The 14,208-nt window shown below is 41.0% G+C and overlaps 1 protein-coding gene across 5 annotated transcripts in view; it reads left to right on the top strand.

Annotated features, from left to right (window-relative positions):
* The window catches only part of LOC149221197 (uncharacterized), a 90,463-nt gene that overhangs the window by 50,755 nt on the left and 25,500 nt on the right, over positions 1 to 14,208 (top strand). Inside the window, exon 4 of one of the 5 annotated variants that reach the window (XR_016249357.1) lies at positions 7,169 to 7,758. The exons of the other annotated variants lie outside the window; for them this stretch is intronic. The gene's annotated coding sequence lies outside the window, so the exon portion shown is untranslated. The remainder of the gene's footprint in view (positions 1 to 7,168; positions 7,759 to 14,208) is intronic. 5 annotated transcript variants of the gene reach the window in all.

Raw genomic sequence — 14,208 nt, 5'->3', positions numbered from 1 at the left:
AGCAAAGAAGATTATTAGGGATTCCATTGACAAGTATCTGGTGGCCTACATCTTCGAATTGAAGACCTCCAAGGAGATCTACGACAAGTTGCTTAGCATGTTCAAGGTTAGTAATGCTAATCAAATTCTATTTCTCAAGAATAAGTCGAAGGATATTAAGAAGGGCAAGGACGAGGATATTCAATCCTATTTCTTGAGGATTTACTGAGATAAAGAATGATCTACTCTCGATTGGAGAAGTCATTCCTGACAGGGAACTTACTCTTACCACCCTTGGAGGACTTCCACCTAAGTGGTATGTATTTAGAACCACCGTACTCAACAATGATCGAATTCTAGGGTTTGAAGAATTGATGTCAAGATGCATTCAGGAAGAAACAAGAATGGTGGAGCAACCCCACTGCTCATGCCAAAAGGAGGAACAACGCAGGGTCTAAAGGTCATTTCCATGGAAAGCCTGGATCTAAGGGAGGAAGGAAGGGCAGGTGCTTTGTTTGTAATAAGTTTGGACACTATGAAAGGGAGTGTCCAAATAGAAGGGACACATCGCATGATGATGATCACAATCATTCTAGGGACAACTTCAACAACAATGATCAAAGGAATGGTAGGTCCAATGGCAAAGGAAAAAGGAATGCAGGACATCAAGGAATTGGTCGACCCTCTAAGAAATCAAGGAACTCCAGGTATGAAGAATCAAATGTTGTTAACAATAAGCAAAAAGAGTACTATCTTATATCGGTCCTCTCCACTGTCTCTCCTCTGGACACTTTGGAAATTTGGCTGATTGATAGTGGTGCCTCAAGGCACTTCACCATATACAAGGAAGCCCTCTCTAATCTGATAGAAAAGGAGACAAACTTGGAGATCATCCTTGGAGACGATGCCACCTATCCCGTGAAGGGAGTAGGGAATGTTACCCTTCAATTGAATCAAGGTAACACTATTCATTTGCAAGAAGTACTATATGTACTTGATCTCAAGAAGAACCTGGTGTCCATTTCATCCATGGAGGACAAAGGATTCAAGGTGGCATTCATCGATGGAAAGGTACGTGTTTGGAAAAGAAATTTTAAAGATGCTTTTACTCTTAGGTTCAGGGTTGACACTTTGTATCAAGTTGGAGGAAGTCCATTGGGAGCCATGCCTTGCGACACATCTCTACAATCTGAACTATGGCACCGGAGGTTTTCCCATCTTCATTATAAGGCCCTACCCGATTTGAGATAGATGGTGACAGGTATGCCCGATTTCAAAGTAGAGCATGAAGATGTATGTCCGGGATGTACCAAAGGAAAACTTACAAGGGGACCATTCCCCTCTAGTAATAACAAGACCACAAATATATTGCAATTGATCCACTCCGACATATCTGGTATGATGCCCATAAACTCTTTGGGAGGATACTTATATTATCTCACCTTTACGAATGATTATTCTTGCATGACCTGGATCTACTTTTTGAAGAAGAAGGATGAAGTGTTCACCTGGTTCCGACACTTCAAAGCCTTGATCGAAAACCAATTCGAGAAGAAAATCAAGATATTGAGGACTGATAATGGGACCGAGTACGAATCCAATGAGTTCCAAAATTATTGTAGAAAAGCTGGCATGAAGAGGGAGACTACAATGCCATACACTCTTGAGCAGAATGGTGTGGCTGAAAGGAAGAATCACTCTATTGTAGAAGCAGTTCGTGCCATGCTTCATGATCAAGGCCTTCCGAAGTTCCTATGGGCTGAAGCTGCAAATACCGCCATGTATGTTAAAAAATGATGCCCTTATCAAGCATTGGACTGCAAGACTCCCGAAGAAATGTTCATTGGTAAGAAACCCAATGTCTCTCATTTTAGAATTTTTGGAAGTCTCGTATATTTTCATGTGCCGAAAGAGAAAAGAAGCAAATTGGGTGCATCTGAGAAGAAAGGAATCTTTGTGGGCTATAGTGAAAATTCTAAGGGATATATAATTTATGTGGCTGGTTAAAAGGAAGTTGAGATAAGTCATGGTGTCACCTTCGACGAAGATATGGCCCTTAGGAAGATCATCAACCTGAAACTGACACCAGAAATCAGGGTGCAAAAGAGGACGAAACGATGGCTGATGTTAATGAACCTGTGGATCCTATTGATCCTCCTCCCCATGAGCCCTCCTCCTCCAAAAGGAGACCCTCATGGCTTAGGGAGACTCTCGAAGATGCTGAGAGACACATTGCACCAAGGGGGACTTTCTGTGAAAGCAAGAAGCCAAATAGGTATCAAGAATACTTGACTGCCATGAGCACTATCATTCAAAATGAGCCTTCATCATTCAAAGAAGCCGTGAAGAAACAAGTATGGAAGGATGCTATGAATGAAGAATACGAGTCAATTATGAAGAATGATGTCTGGGATGGTGGACTGCAAGCCTATGACTACCTCGATGGAGCTTAACTTTAAGAGGTTATGTGGTAGTGCTGCTGGACATGAATTGAGAAATGATTTTGAGTATCATCAACTCATGGGAGCATTGATGTTCTTGGTGAACCCCCGTCCGAACATATGTTTTGCAGTTAACACATTGAGTCAATACATTGTTGAGCCTCATCATATACATTGGATTGCCGCCAAGAATCTTCTGAGAAATTTTCGAGGCACAATCACTCATGGACTGAGATACACTGCCGGAAATATGAGGCTGCATGGTTATTCTGATGCTGATTGGGCTGGCAATGTGGTGGATTGCAAGAGCACTTATGGATGTTGTTTTTCTTTAGGTTTTGCTTCAATATCCTGGATGAGAAGGAAGCAGAAACCGGTTGCCTTGAGCACCGCCAAGGCCGAATACATAGTTGCTAGTATGGCCTCCTGTGAAGCTGTTTGGTTGAGGAGGCTCTTCAATGAGTTGTTTGGACATGTGCTGGATACCACCGTGATCTTCTGCGACAATCAGAGTGGGATCCGATTATCAGAGAATCCCGTGTTTCATAATTGCTCCAAGCATATAGATATCAGGTACCACTTTATCTAGGATATGGTACAACGAGGAGCAATAAGGCTCCATCACATTGGGATTGACGAGCAAGTCGTCGATATTCTGACAAAGCCTCCAGGGAAGGTCAAATTCTTAGCCTTCCAAGAACGACTTGGAGTCGTAGAGAGACCTTCTAATGAGGGTCCTATATGAGATTCACATTGAGCTTTGGGAGCTCCAGGGGTCTTGGGGTACTTCTTGGAGCGGTGAGCAACCATAGGGTGAGTGGTTCTGTCTTCCCCTAGTGGTTTGCTGTGTACAGGATGAGTGGTTCATCCTTCCCCTGTGATAACCCTTGGCGACATGTAGGCAGGATGAGTGGGTCATCCTTCTCCTGCTGAGACATCCTACCCATGCAGTGTGGGACTCATGGGAAGTACCTCACATCTGGGCAATGAGTAGAGAAATGAGGATAGGGACCATAGCACTACTAATGGACGCATCGTGTACTATTGTACTCCCTATGCTAGGATGACCGATATTGATCTGGGGTCAATTGGAACTGACTTCGGGTTAGTAGAGAATTGTATGATACATTCTCGATCACTTCTTCTTCTTCATAGTTCAACAGAGCAGAGCAGTGCATTGATGGCAGAGATAGTACAGATTGGCAGATGGATTAGCAAATGGAGTTCTTCCTAGTTGAGAGGGAGTGTTAAAATTGGCAACTAGGGCCAAACTCCACATGGGTCATCTTATTTATGACAATTGATATTTTTCTTGGATTCCTCTCCCCGAGAGGTATAGGATTGATCTAGAGATTATCCGATTCTGACATGTAAAAATGAAATTATGAATTTATTTTGATTATGGTCAAATTGTCAAGGTCGGCCAACAAACTTATGTAGGCTCAGAATCCCAACAGTCACGTTTATTCATCCTCAATGTTGCGTATAAATAGAAGGTGACACTCATCTCCACACTTCTCTCTCTCTTGATTGATTGGGTACGAATTTCTTGGCCTCTCTCTCTGCACACGTCCGAAATTTCAGGAGACTGAATTTCTGGACAGTTTGACTAAGCGTTGACTAGTATGTGTTGACCTCCTTTGACTGCGTTTTTGTGGGGGCTATCTCTGTTTGGGCAAGCTGCATTTCTGGGCACATAAATCAAGGCTAAATGTTGACTATAGCTAGGGCTAACTGCAAGTGGGCTGATTGACCAGAGTTTGACTGGGATGAATTTCACTGTTTTGAGGGTTGTTTTATCTTGCTGTTTGGAGGCCAAAGTTGACTGAAGTTGACCGATTTGTTGAGGGTCAAATCTGCCCGGTTGACCAAGGTTGTCTTTTCTGGTTAGGGCTCTTTTGCTGCTGTTATAAATTATCGGATTTGTAAATTGTACTATCTCTCTTCGCTGAACTATTGAAGACTTAAAGAAGATTTGATCAAGGGTTTCCCCACATTGGGGTTTGTCCCTCGCTGGTGCCACATCTTGTGTCCTCTTGTCTTGGCTTGTTTTCTACTGTTTATGTTTATGTTCTATCTGTGTTTACTATCATATTGATGTGATTGCTAATCTAAATATTGATACTGGGCTAATAAAGAAATTGAAGTAAAATTGCTCTAAAGCATAGAACATACCATTGTTGCCTAAAATTAACAAGATGTCTTTCTTCAAAAGTGATCCTTGGATCAAAGGGAGATCACATTGATTTCGTGATGATGATGGCAACGCTTTTTCCTGGTTTTCTTCCTTTAGGACAATGCTAGTTAAACTTGTTTCACAACCTCAATTTTTGGCCTTTCTTCAGAATTTCGACTTGATGTAGCAGCTATGAAATTTCGACCTTTTTTGCAATAACCCTAGTTCACACGTGTGGCTAGAGAGGGACAAATTTACCTCCTTTCTACTTTGTTTGACTTGACTTCTTTTTCTTGTTATTTCGGCTTGCAAAAGAGACCTTTCTTGGCACAGAACTTGATCCTTGATGGTCGCTACAATTCGATGCTTGCTGTTGCAGAAGGATGTCATAATACTTCACACGTGTGGAGAATATACCACAGAAAAACAGACCCAAAAGTGCTTCGCTCTTCCTTCCTTATGATAATGATTATAGAATGTGTTGAGTTTCCCAAGAACGCTTTAAGTGTGGAACCCTTCTTTGGATGAGCTAGAGTTTTCAGGTCTTCTTTGATGCTCTTAATTATTCCCTTTCAATATGAAGAGAGGGTTAGTCTTGCTTGATGAGTGATGCTCTTGATGTTTCCAAGATGATCTCTTTATACTTCGGCCCTAGAGTATCCTTTTTTGTGTTGCCCTTCCTTGATGTAGTCACCTTAGCTCTGATACCATGTTGAGAAATCTAGGGGGAAACAAGTGTAGGTGATTTTTCTTACTTTGATAATTGCTTGTGATGTATTTTTACTTTACTTGATTAACTTCTTCTTTCCTTCATTATTATTAGTGTTCTCTATCATCAAACAACTACCAAATCATACATAACAATGAGACAATAGAACACAAGATATAGGCGATCAACCAGGGCCTAAACCTCTCCAACTGAGAGGAAAACCCACTAGAATCCTTCTCTTCCTATAAAACTTCAATTGACGAATTCCAAGACCTATGACCCTTGACCAAGACCTTCCAAGACCAAGTCATCCTTTCTTCTTGATGAGATTTCCTTACACATCTTCCAACAACAAACTTCGACCTTCTGACAACTTCTCCAACAACTTCAACCCGAGCAACAATTTTTGCAACTTCGACCTAGCAGCTTTAGTGACTTCGACCTAATAGCTTCACAACTTTGACCTTGATTCAGATTTAGCAGCTTCGACCTAGCATCTTCATAGCTTCGATCTAGAGGCAACTTCGCAGCTTTGACAGTGCAGCTTCACAACTTCGACCTTGCAGCGTCACAACTTTGATGCAGCTTCAAAATTTCGTCTAGCCCTGAAACTGTAGAAACTGTAACGAAAGAGAGAGAGAGAGAGGCCCAAAAACTTTGATCTTGATCTTCTTCTTCATCCTTTTCCAGCTTCTATCTTGAGGAGATCGAATTTGCTTGAGTGAGTGTGCAAATGAGGTCGAATTCCTTCTTATTCATAGGCTTGTGAGGGGTATGAATATCTTGAGGCGACTTGTCCCTTCATGTAGGCCGACTTGATCTTTGTGCCATGACTTGGTCTTGGAGGGTCTTTTGACTCTATAAATTTTTCTTTACAATATGTAACAAGCCCAGATGGGTTTTCAATACATGACAATGACTCAATTGACTTTATGACAAACCTAGAAGCACTCAATGGTTGCTTGACCTAAATTTTTTTTCCCTTGAGCATGAAACCCATGCCTCAAGAACACAAATAATAAATTTATTTTTCTCTTTTCATTAAATACATAAAATCATGATAACATATGTCATTATGAAGAGCAAACTTGGTTACATATTTCAACATCCAGAGCTTATGTCAGCCAAGTCACGGGAGCAGGATTATATAATTGGTGGGTCCAGAGGGTTTTGAAGAGTTTTATGGGGGTTGACGGGGATCACTTGCCATTTTTAATCATCAAGATCGATTCCGCATGGTTAGATCTTGGTTCCACTACATTCCAACGATTTCCATAAAGCATAATTATTAATGGACATATTTTAATTAACTATGCTTAACGTGTTGTTTCGAGTTGATTACTTGGAAAAACACTTAGGTGTAATAGCTCGTTGGAACTAGGGTGAAAAGATCTATAGGGCAGGATGATGAAAATGGGCTTTGGGTGGCCAGTGTGACTGTGGAGGCGAACTAAGCATTTTCCGGGGTCAAAAGTGACTTTAATTAGTCACTTTATTCAATAAAGAAGAGAAAAATGTTTTTATTGTTTAATTAGGGAAAAAAGTAAAAAGGGCGGCAAAAGAGTCAAGTGAGCTATAAAAAAGGGAAATGAGGGGTCTCTCCTCATTCTAGAATTTTTGTCACTTGAGAATTATAATTTTTTGAGAGCTCTTGGAGATGAGTCTAGGGTTTTGAAAACCCCAAGTCTGGTTGCTAGTTTCGATGTTGAAGCCATACACCCTAGCTAGTTTGGGGAGCGAGATCACTTAGATTTCACCATTGTGCTTCAAGGGAGAAGAAGATTTGACGAATACAAGTGACGTAACAATGTTATCAATTGATTTTTCCTTCTAATATTGGGCTTTCTATATATCTATTTGCAGGCCGAGTTTATTGGAGATGGAGATCCAAATCTGAGACACATTTTTGAGGGCCAAAGTACCTATTCTCTTGTTAGTTGAAGTTTCCAGATTTGAGCTTTATGTGAGGCTGAGTTTGCCTCTCTTATTGCTGGATGAGTTAGCCATAAAACTGAGGATGTGGGTGCTGTAGAAAGAGGACTGAGTCCTTTCTCAAATGCTGGCCGAATTCATCCCTTTTCCAGGCTGGGCTGTCTCTCGTTCGTGGCTGAGCACATTGTGTAGCAAAGAGGCCAAGTTATACTCCTTTCTTGCTGCCTGAGAGTTGAGTACAGTCCTGTAGCTGAGTTTCTCATCACAATACGCTGGGTTTTTACCTGCTGTAAGGGGCCATGAGCCTCACTAGCTTGACGAACAAGGGACTGTTGTACCTGGGACATTTCTTGGTCTATATCAGTTGTATTTGGGGTGGAATGCAAGCTGTTATCTCTGTTGAAGAAATTATTGCATTGCTGGTACTTTTCTGAGATTGCAACAGCCACATATTTCTCAACAGTTTGCTGGTATTTATTGTTTTATTCTTCTTGTTATTGCTGGAGCAACCCTTATCAGTGGTATGTACTCTCTTTGTGTTTAATACCAATCTCTTGCTTCTGATTTGGAAGTACTTTATGGTTGTAATGTGGTACTGTGCATCTTATTTGAAATAAAATATAAAAGAACTACACCTACATCCATGCATTTACCAGCTGTTTGACAAATTTCCGAGTTAATAAAAGTATTTTACTGCTGTGAAAGTGCATTTTGGGCATTTATTTTGGTATTGCATATTCTCTGTTTGGGATAAAAATAAATTAAAGTGCACCTTCAGCCATACTGGTGCAAACTGTTTGACGAAATGACACAATGACAAATTAAACAAAGCTCAGAAATTTTGGTGAGAACTTTAAGGTATTCCAAGGGGGTATCTTACATATGTGGCTCACCTGAGGGAGATATCCTGTAGCAGCTATGGTAATTGAAGATTAATTTTTGGAAGAGGAATCTCCTAGGACCCTGGTCTGAGGCAGTGACCCTTTTGAAAGAGGATTTCCTATGGCAATGAATTAAATTAAAGCAACAAAGCTCTACTAGGTCCCTACTTGAGGCAGCGAGGGCCTCTGAGGTCGTTTTCCTATGGCAACGTGGTCACTTGAAGTTGTTCTGGAAGAGAGGGTTTATTCTGTGGTTGCGGCCCTCATCTGAGGGCTTCTTGAGGACAACGAGGCCATAGTCTGTCGCAATGAAGTAAATTTGGGCAGCGCATTGGAATTGAGACTTGATCTGGGCACCAGATCATCATTGTGTAGACTTGTGGCATCAAAAATGACAGGAGGAGGCAGAACTTATTAAGGCTTGTTACAAGGTCAGATTTAGGGTATTAGAACAATAGGGTTTGTTGATGCAATAACAATTATTATGTATTTAAGCTGTAGTGTGAAATTGGGAGGACCGTGTGTGTAAATTCAAGAACCCCCGAATCACTACTGCAGCAACTGATTATATTTATCCTACTGAATCAAGTTATTTACAGTATTATACGGTAAACATCGAAATAAATACAATTGCAGCCTTCGCAAGTTTAAATAATATGTGGAAACAAGAAACTAAGCAAGAAAGAAATAACACACACAAGTGACACCGTTGTTTTTGGACCAATGTCCCCGGAAAAGCCTTCGCAAGTTATTTACTGAATCAAGTTATTTACAGTATTATACTACTGAATCAAGTTATTTACAGTGTTATACGGTAAACATCGAAATAAATACAATTGCAGCCTTCGCAAGTTTAAATAATATGTGGAAACAAGAAACTAAGCAAGAAAGAAATAACACACACAAGTGACACCGTTGTTTTTGGACCAATGTCCCCGGAAAAGCCCAATGTGGGACAACCAGTGCAGCAGCCGAGGGTTTGTATTATTATGCAATAGTTTCTGAATACAATCTTTGGATGCCTTACTGACTATCCGATACAGAGAACCTGACTGGCAGAGAAATTAGTGAGAAATACCTCACACTATCACTGACGAATCGACACTGATCCAGGCCCTAGATGGCTGGCCTCACACTACTTTGCGCAACCTCTGTGTCAGCCTCTTTGGGCTTTGCGTCACCTCTTCCACGAGTTTTATGCTCTCTGGAATTTCATTCCTCTGGCCCTCCGGTCTCCCACCCCGACTTCTGGCTTTGGAACTCGACTTCCCAGCTAAATCTCGGACTCCCTCTGAAGCTTTGCGTTGCCTCTGTGTGGCACTATGCTGCCTCTTTTGGATCTCGTTCTGCTTTCTCTGCAATGTATCCCCGGATCAGGAAACTCTTCCTCTAGAAAACTATACTTGCCCCTCACCGCAAGAATCTCCTCGATGATCTCTCCGGTTGCTCTGCGCTGCTCTCTTGAGAAATCGATTTCTTGATCCCACACTCGATGTGTTTTCCAAATGCCCATCAAGCCTCCTATTATATGTGAAAATTTCTAAATAGAAATTCTATTATTGCAGTAACTGATTTATTTCACCTACTTATTATTTCCAATAAGTTATTTATGAAATCCTTCCAATAAATATTAAAATAAACTCTACTGCATATATCACATCATTATACAAAAAAAATATATGCACAAGAATCAATCACATCAACACAGTTATTTTTGGACAATTGTCCCCGAAAAAACCCAATGTAGGAAAACCGATGCAGCAGAGGAGGGTTTTATTAATCTTCAGCAACAATAGCTTTTATAAAGAAATTTACATAGACACTGGGAGAAAACACCTGAGACTTTTCTTTGAGACTTTCTGACACCCTGGAGAGCTTCCTTTCTCTACTGTGTCATTCTGCATGGCTCTGCGTAGCTCTGGTCTCTCTGCGTCATCCTTGCGTCTCTCTGATCTGCGTCTCCCTCTCTGCTGTCTCTTAGAGTCCCTGCGTCACTTCTTCTGAGCTCCTTGACTGCTGCTAATCTCCCCTCTTCCTCCACCCTGCAACTCTCCCTCTAAAATCGATCTCCTTCTCTTTGAGAATCGATTTTCCTTGAGATACTGAGTATCTATTGGTGTGTCTCCAAATGACCCTTAAACCTCCTCTTATACTTTTCCTGTTGAGTCTTCAACGTCCCAGATTAAGTCCCTAATCAATGGCTAAGATTAGATTGGGCTTGATCCTCTTAATTTGAACCTTCTCTCCCAGTTTTATATTAATACCCATTAATATTTTAATTTTCCTAAGTGTAGACCTAAGAACTCCATTAAAAATATTAATTATTTTAATATTTCTCCATCGGATGGAATTTCCCAAAATGATTTTTTGGTTTTGGAGATCTTATGTGCCTTAGCCTCTCTACCAATTTTCATGGCTAGAGCACATCTGATGCTACCACAACTCAACATTATAATCTTCCCCTTGAGAACCAGCGACTCAGATTAGATTCTAATCAATGGTTTAGATCATTTTGGCCTGATTCTTGTCTTCTTCTAGAAGTTTCACCCTCAATTTAATTAATAGCCTTTAATTATTTTAATTCCCTAAGTTTAGACTTAGGCCTCCATTAAAAATAATTAATTATTTTAATCTAAGTCACCGAATTCGTCCTAAACCCCCTACGAATCCCGAATCCAGCGAATCCGACACGATTCGGTCCGGATTCGTGTCCAAATCATATGACACGTCGTGTCCTTTTCCGACACGTCGAATCCGAGGTCGTGTCACGATTTTCAAAAGCGTGTCGCGATTTTGGGAAACGTGTCCTGTTCATGGTAATGTTAAATTCTTAAAGTAAAAGTGACATTCTCCTTAATCTTCATTTTCATCCTTTTACTTAAATTTTTAACATTACCATGAAATGACTCAGGATGTTTGAGAGTGGTTCCGGCCTCATTGGATTTCATATGGAGAAAGTAGAATTTTAGATTTCATTCAAAATCCAACAGACTTATCAGTTTTTCAGGATTTTAGGATTGGGGGATTGCAATGTTTCCATTGAGTTTTGTCATGTATTAGGGTATGGAACTCGTATTTAATCAAGAGCACCAATCCCTCTATGTACCTTGGTGTTAGTGACATTGGTTGTCGAACTCCTGTATCATGACCCTCCTAAAAATGAACGCATCACTCAAACAAAATCTTGACTTGACATGTTATGCTTGTTCTATCTTATGTTAATGCTTAAAGGGTGATATTAATGACAAAGATCCCTATACAGATGCAGAGGTAATGACAAAGATACCTCTGGATATTAATGCTTAGAGGGTGATATTAATGACAAAGATCCTGATTTTCCAACAAGACTAAAAAATTAGACATTTCTCGTGGTGGTAAGAGGGCCAAGCATAAGAAATAGATAATAGATTGACATGTATTTGAATTTTGTATGTACTATGCATGCTAATAGCTATAGATGAAGATCTATGTTTGAAATCAATAAATTTGTATCATTAATTAAAATTTGTGTAAGAAATATGAATATATCTAATTTTTAATATATATATATATATATTTTAAAATATATATATATATATTTTAAAATATATATATATATATATATTTAATAAAATAATATATAACGTGTCCTAACGTGTCCTGTTCCGGGGGGTCAGCGTGTCCGAATCCGACACCACGAATCTCGAATCCTACATGTCGCGAATCCCCGTGTCAAGTGACTTAGATTTTAATTAAACCTTCTGCGGGTGGAATTTCGCAAAATGATTTCTAGGTAATTTGGAATACATGTGTCCAAGCCTCGCAAATTTTGAGGCTTATATCACATATGATGCTACTAGAAATCAACACTCCCTCTTAGCGAGGAATGTGCTCTAGTATTGCAACCTGCTGAAGCATTGCCCTGGCTCTGACATCACCTCCCTTTGTGTTGCTGATGTCTGACATCACTGCCCACCAACTACTGCGCAAACTGTAACGCTGCTGACCCTGCCACTGCGAACATTGCATCTGTACTGCAATCCTTGCAAATGCTGCATCTGTGTCGCTGTTGGCCCTGCCACTGCCAACGCTGCATTTGCACTGCAACATTCTCCGATTGCTATTGGTACTGCATCAACAACGGAAAAGCATCCAAATTCACTGAACAGGTGTTCAGTATGATGCATTTGCTATTTGAGTCCTGACTACTGCTAGTCTTTGTGCTGTCGCTGAAGCCACTGCGCTGCTGTTGACTCTGCGCTGTGCCAACTATACTGCCGCCAATACTAGCTCTGTGCTGCTCTGATTCTGGTGCTCCTAGCCACTACAACTGTCACTCCGACACTCCTCTGCATCAATTGACCCGGTCCATCCTGCTACTTCTGATATGGGCTCTCGTAGCAAGGTATTGATCCAAAAGGTGGACTCCTCAAGGATCCTGCCCATCTATAGTTGTTTCGAACTACAGTACTAGATCACCCCACCTCTCCCTTGGAGGTATCTAGGCAATCATGGCGAACTCTTCTTCCTTGATATTTGCGGTTGCAGCCTACGGATCATGTTTCGCATCCTTGTCCTTCTTCTTGAGAGGACATTGCGTAGCGTAGTGACCAAGTTCACCACACTAGAAACATTTGATCTTTGAGACATCCTTCTTCTTTCTCCACTACTCTTACTGCCCCTTTGATGCAAGGGCTACATTTTCTTCCTCCTCCTTGTGTTTCGTCCCACTGTTGTTGCTGCCATCAAGTTTACACTTGACTAAGTCTCGCCTCATCTCTTCTTGCTGAAGAGCGGCCCACATTCCTTCCCAATTCGACAATTTCTCTCTGCCCAGGATATTCTGGACAAACACTTGCATTCTTCTGAAACTGAATTCAAGGCCAACCTCACCATTTCTATAGGTTGAGGTGTTGATCCTACAACTGCCAACTGATCTCGGACTTCCTGAAGCTTTGACATGAACGGATCAATGTGTTCCTCTTTCTCCATCCTTGCTGATCTTAGCTTCTCCTCCAAGTACATCTTTAGTTGCTTGGAAGATCCTTGATATAACGTAGCCAAGGCATCCCACATCTATTTGGCTGTCCCTTTGCCAGCGATGTGACATACTAAGTGATCCCTCACTCCATCGAGGATTAACCGCTTGGCCTTCGCCATTTCAGCCTTACACTTCTTGAGTGCGGATACAACTACCACACTATTGATGTACGTCTTGAGATCATGCTCATCTAGAAGGCATGAGATCCTAGCCTTCCACGTCACATAGTTCGATGCTCCATCTAACCGGTCTTGATCTCTTAGCCCGTTAGCTTCCATCTCTGCCAACAAAAAAAACGTCGAATTGCCTCCTCTCTGCTCTGCGCTACTGCTGGGTTGGCCTATGCACTCCCTTATGGAGTTAGTAGATCTGCTCCTCCGTGTTGCTGCTTAGCAAATGAGAATTTAGACTTCTTAGTTGGAAGTCCTCTGAGGAAGAATTCCCTCAAGGTAGTGTTTCCTCTCTTCTGACGTTTTTTTGCCCCAGCAATTGCTACAGAAAATTGTGTCTCGCCAGAAACTGCTCTGCGCTGAAGCTTTTGCTGCGCTGCTCTCTTTGCCGTTGACAAATCTGTTAATTTGGGGTAGCATCAGATGTGCTCTAAGCCTCAAATTTTGCAGGGAGGCTTGGGCACATGTATCCCAAAGAACCCAGAAAGCGTTTTGGGAAATTCCACCCAAAAGTGATTTTATTAAAATAATTAATATTTTTAATGGAGTTCCTAAGTCTAAACTTAGGAAAATTGAAATATTAATGAGTATTAATCTAATCAGGGGTGAAATTTCTAAAAAAGCCATGGATCAAGGCAAATCGATCTGAGCCTTTGATTATGTTTTAATTCTAGGCTGTTGGTTGCCCAACAGGGAGATATAAGAAGGGACGTGAGGGTCATTTGGAAAACACATAGAGAGAGAGAGAAATCGATTTTCTGAAGTGAGAAGTTCTCAGGAGGAAAATCGATTGAAGGAATCTCTTGCAGTTGAGGGGTAGGGATAGCAGCTTCCGGAGAGAGATTCTCAGCCAGAGATACATTAATAGAGAGAGGTAGTAAGTGATCCAGAGGCCTTGAC

This window comes from Pinus tabuliformis, chromosome Q, assembly GCF_031772625.1.
Source record: "Pinus tabuliformis cultivar Carrire ecotype Pingquan chromosome Q, CPIR1, whole genome shotgun sequence".
Classification (NCBI taxonomy): Eukaryota; Viridiplantae; Streptophyta; class Pinopsida; order Pinales; family Pinaceae; genus Pinus; species Pinus tabuliformis.
This window is presented reverse-complemented; position numbering and strand designations above follow the sequence as displayed.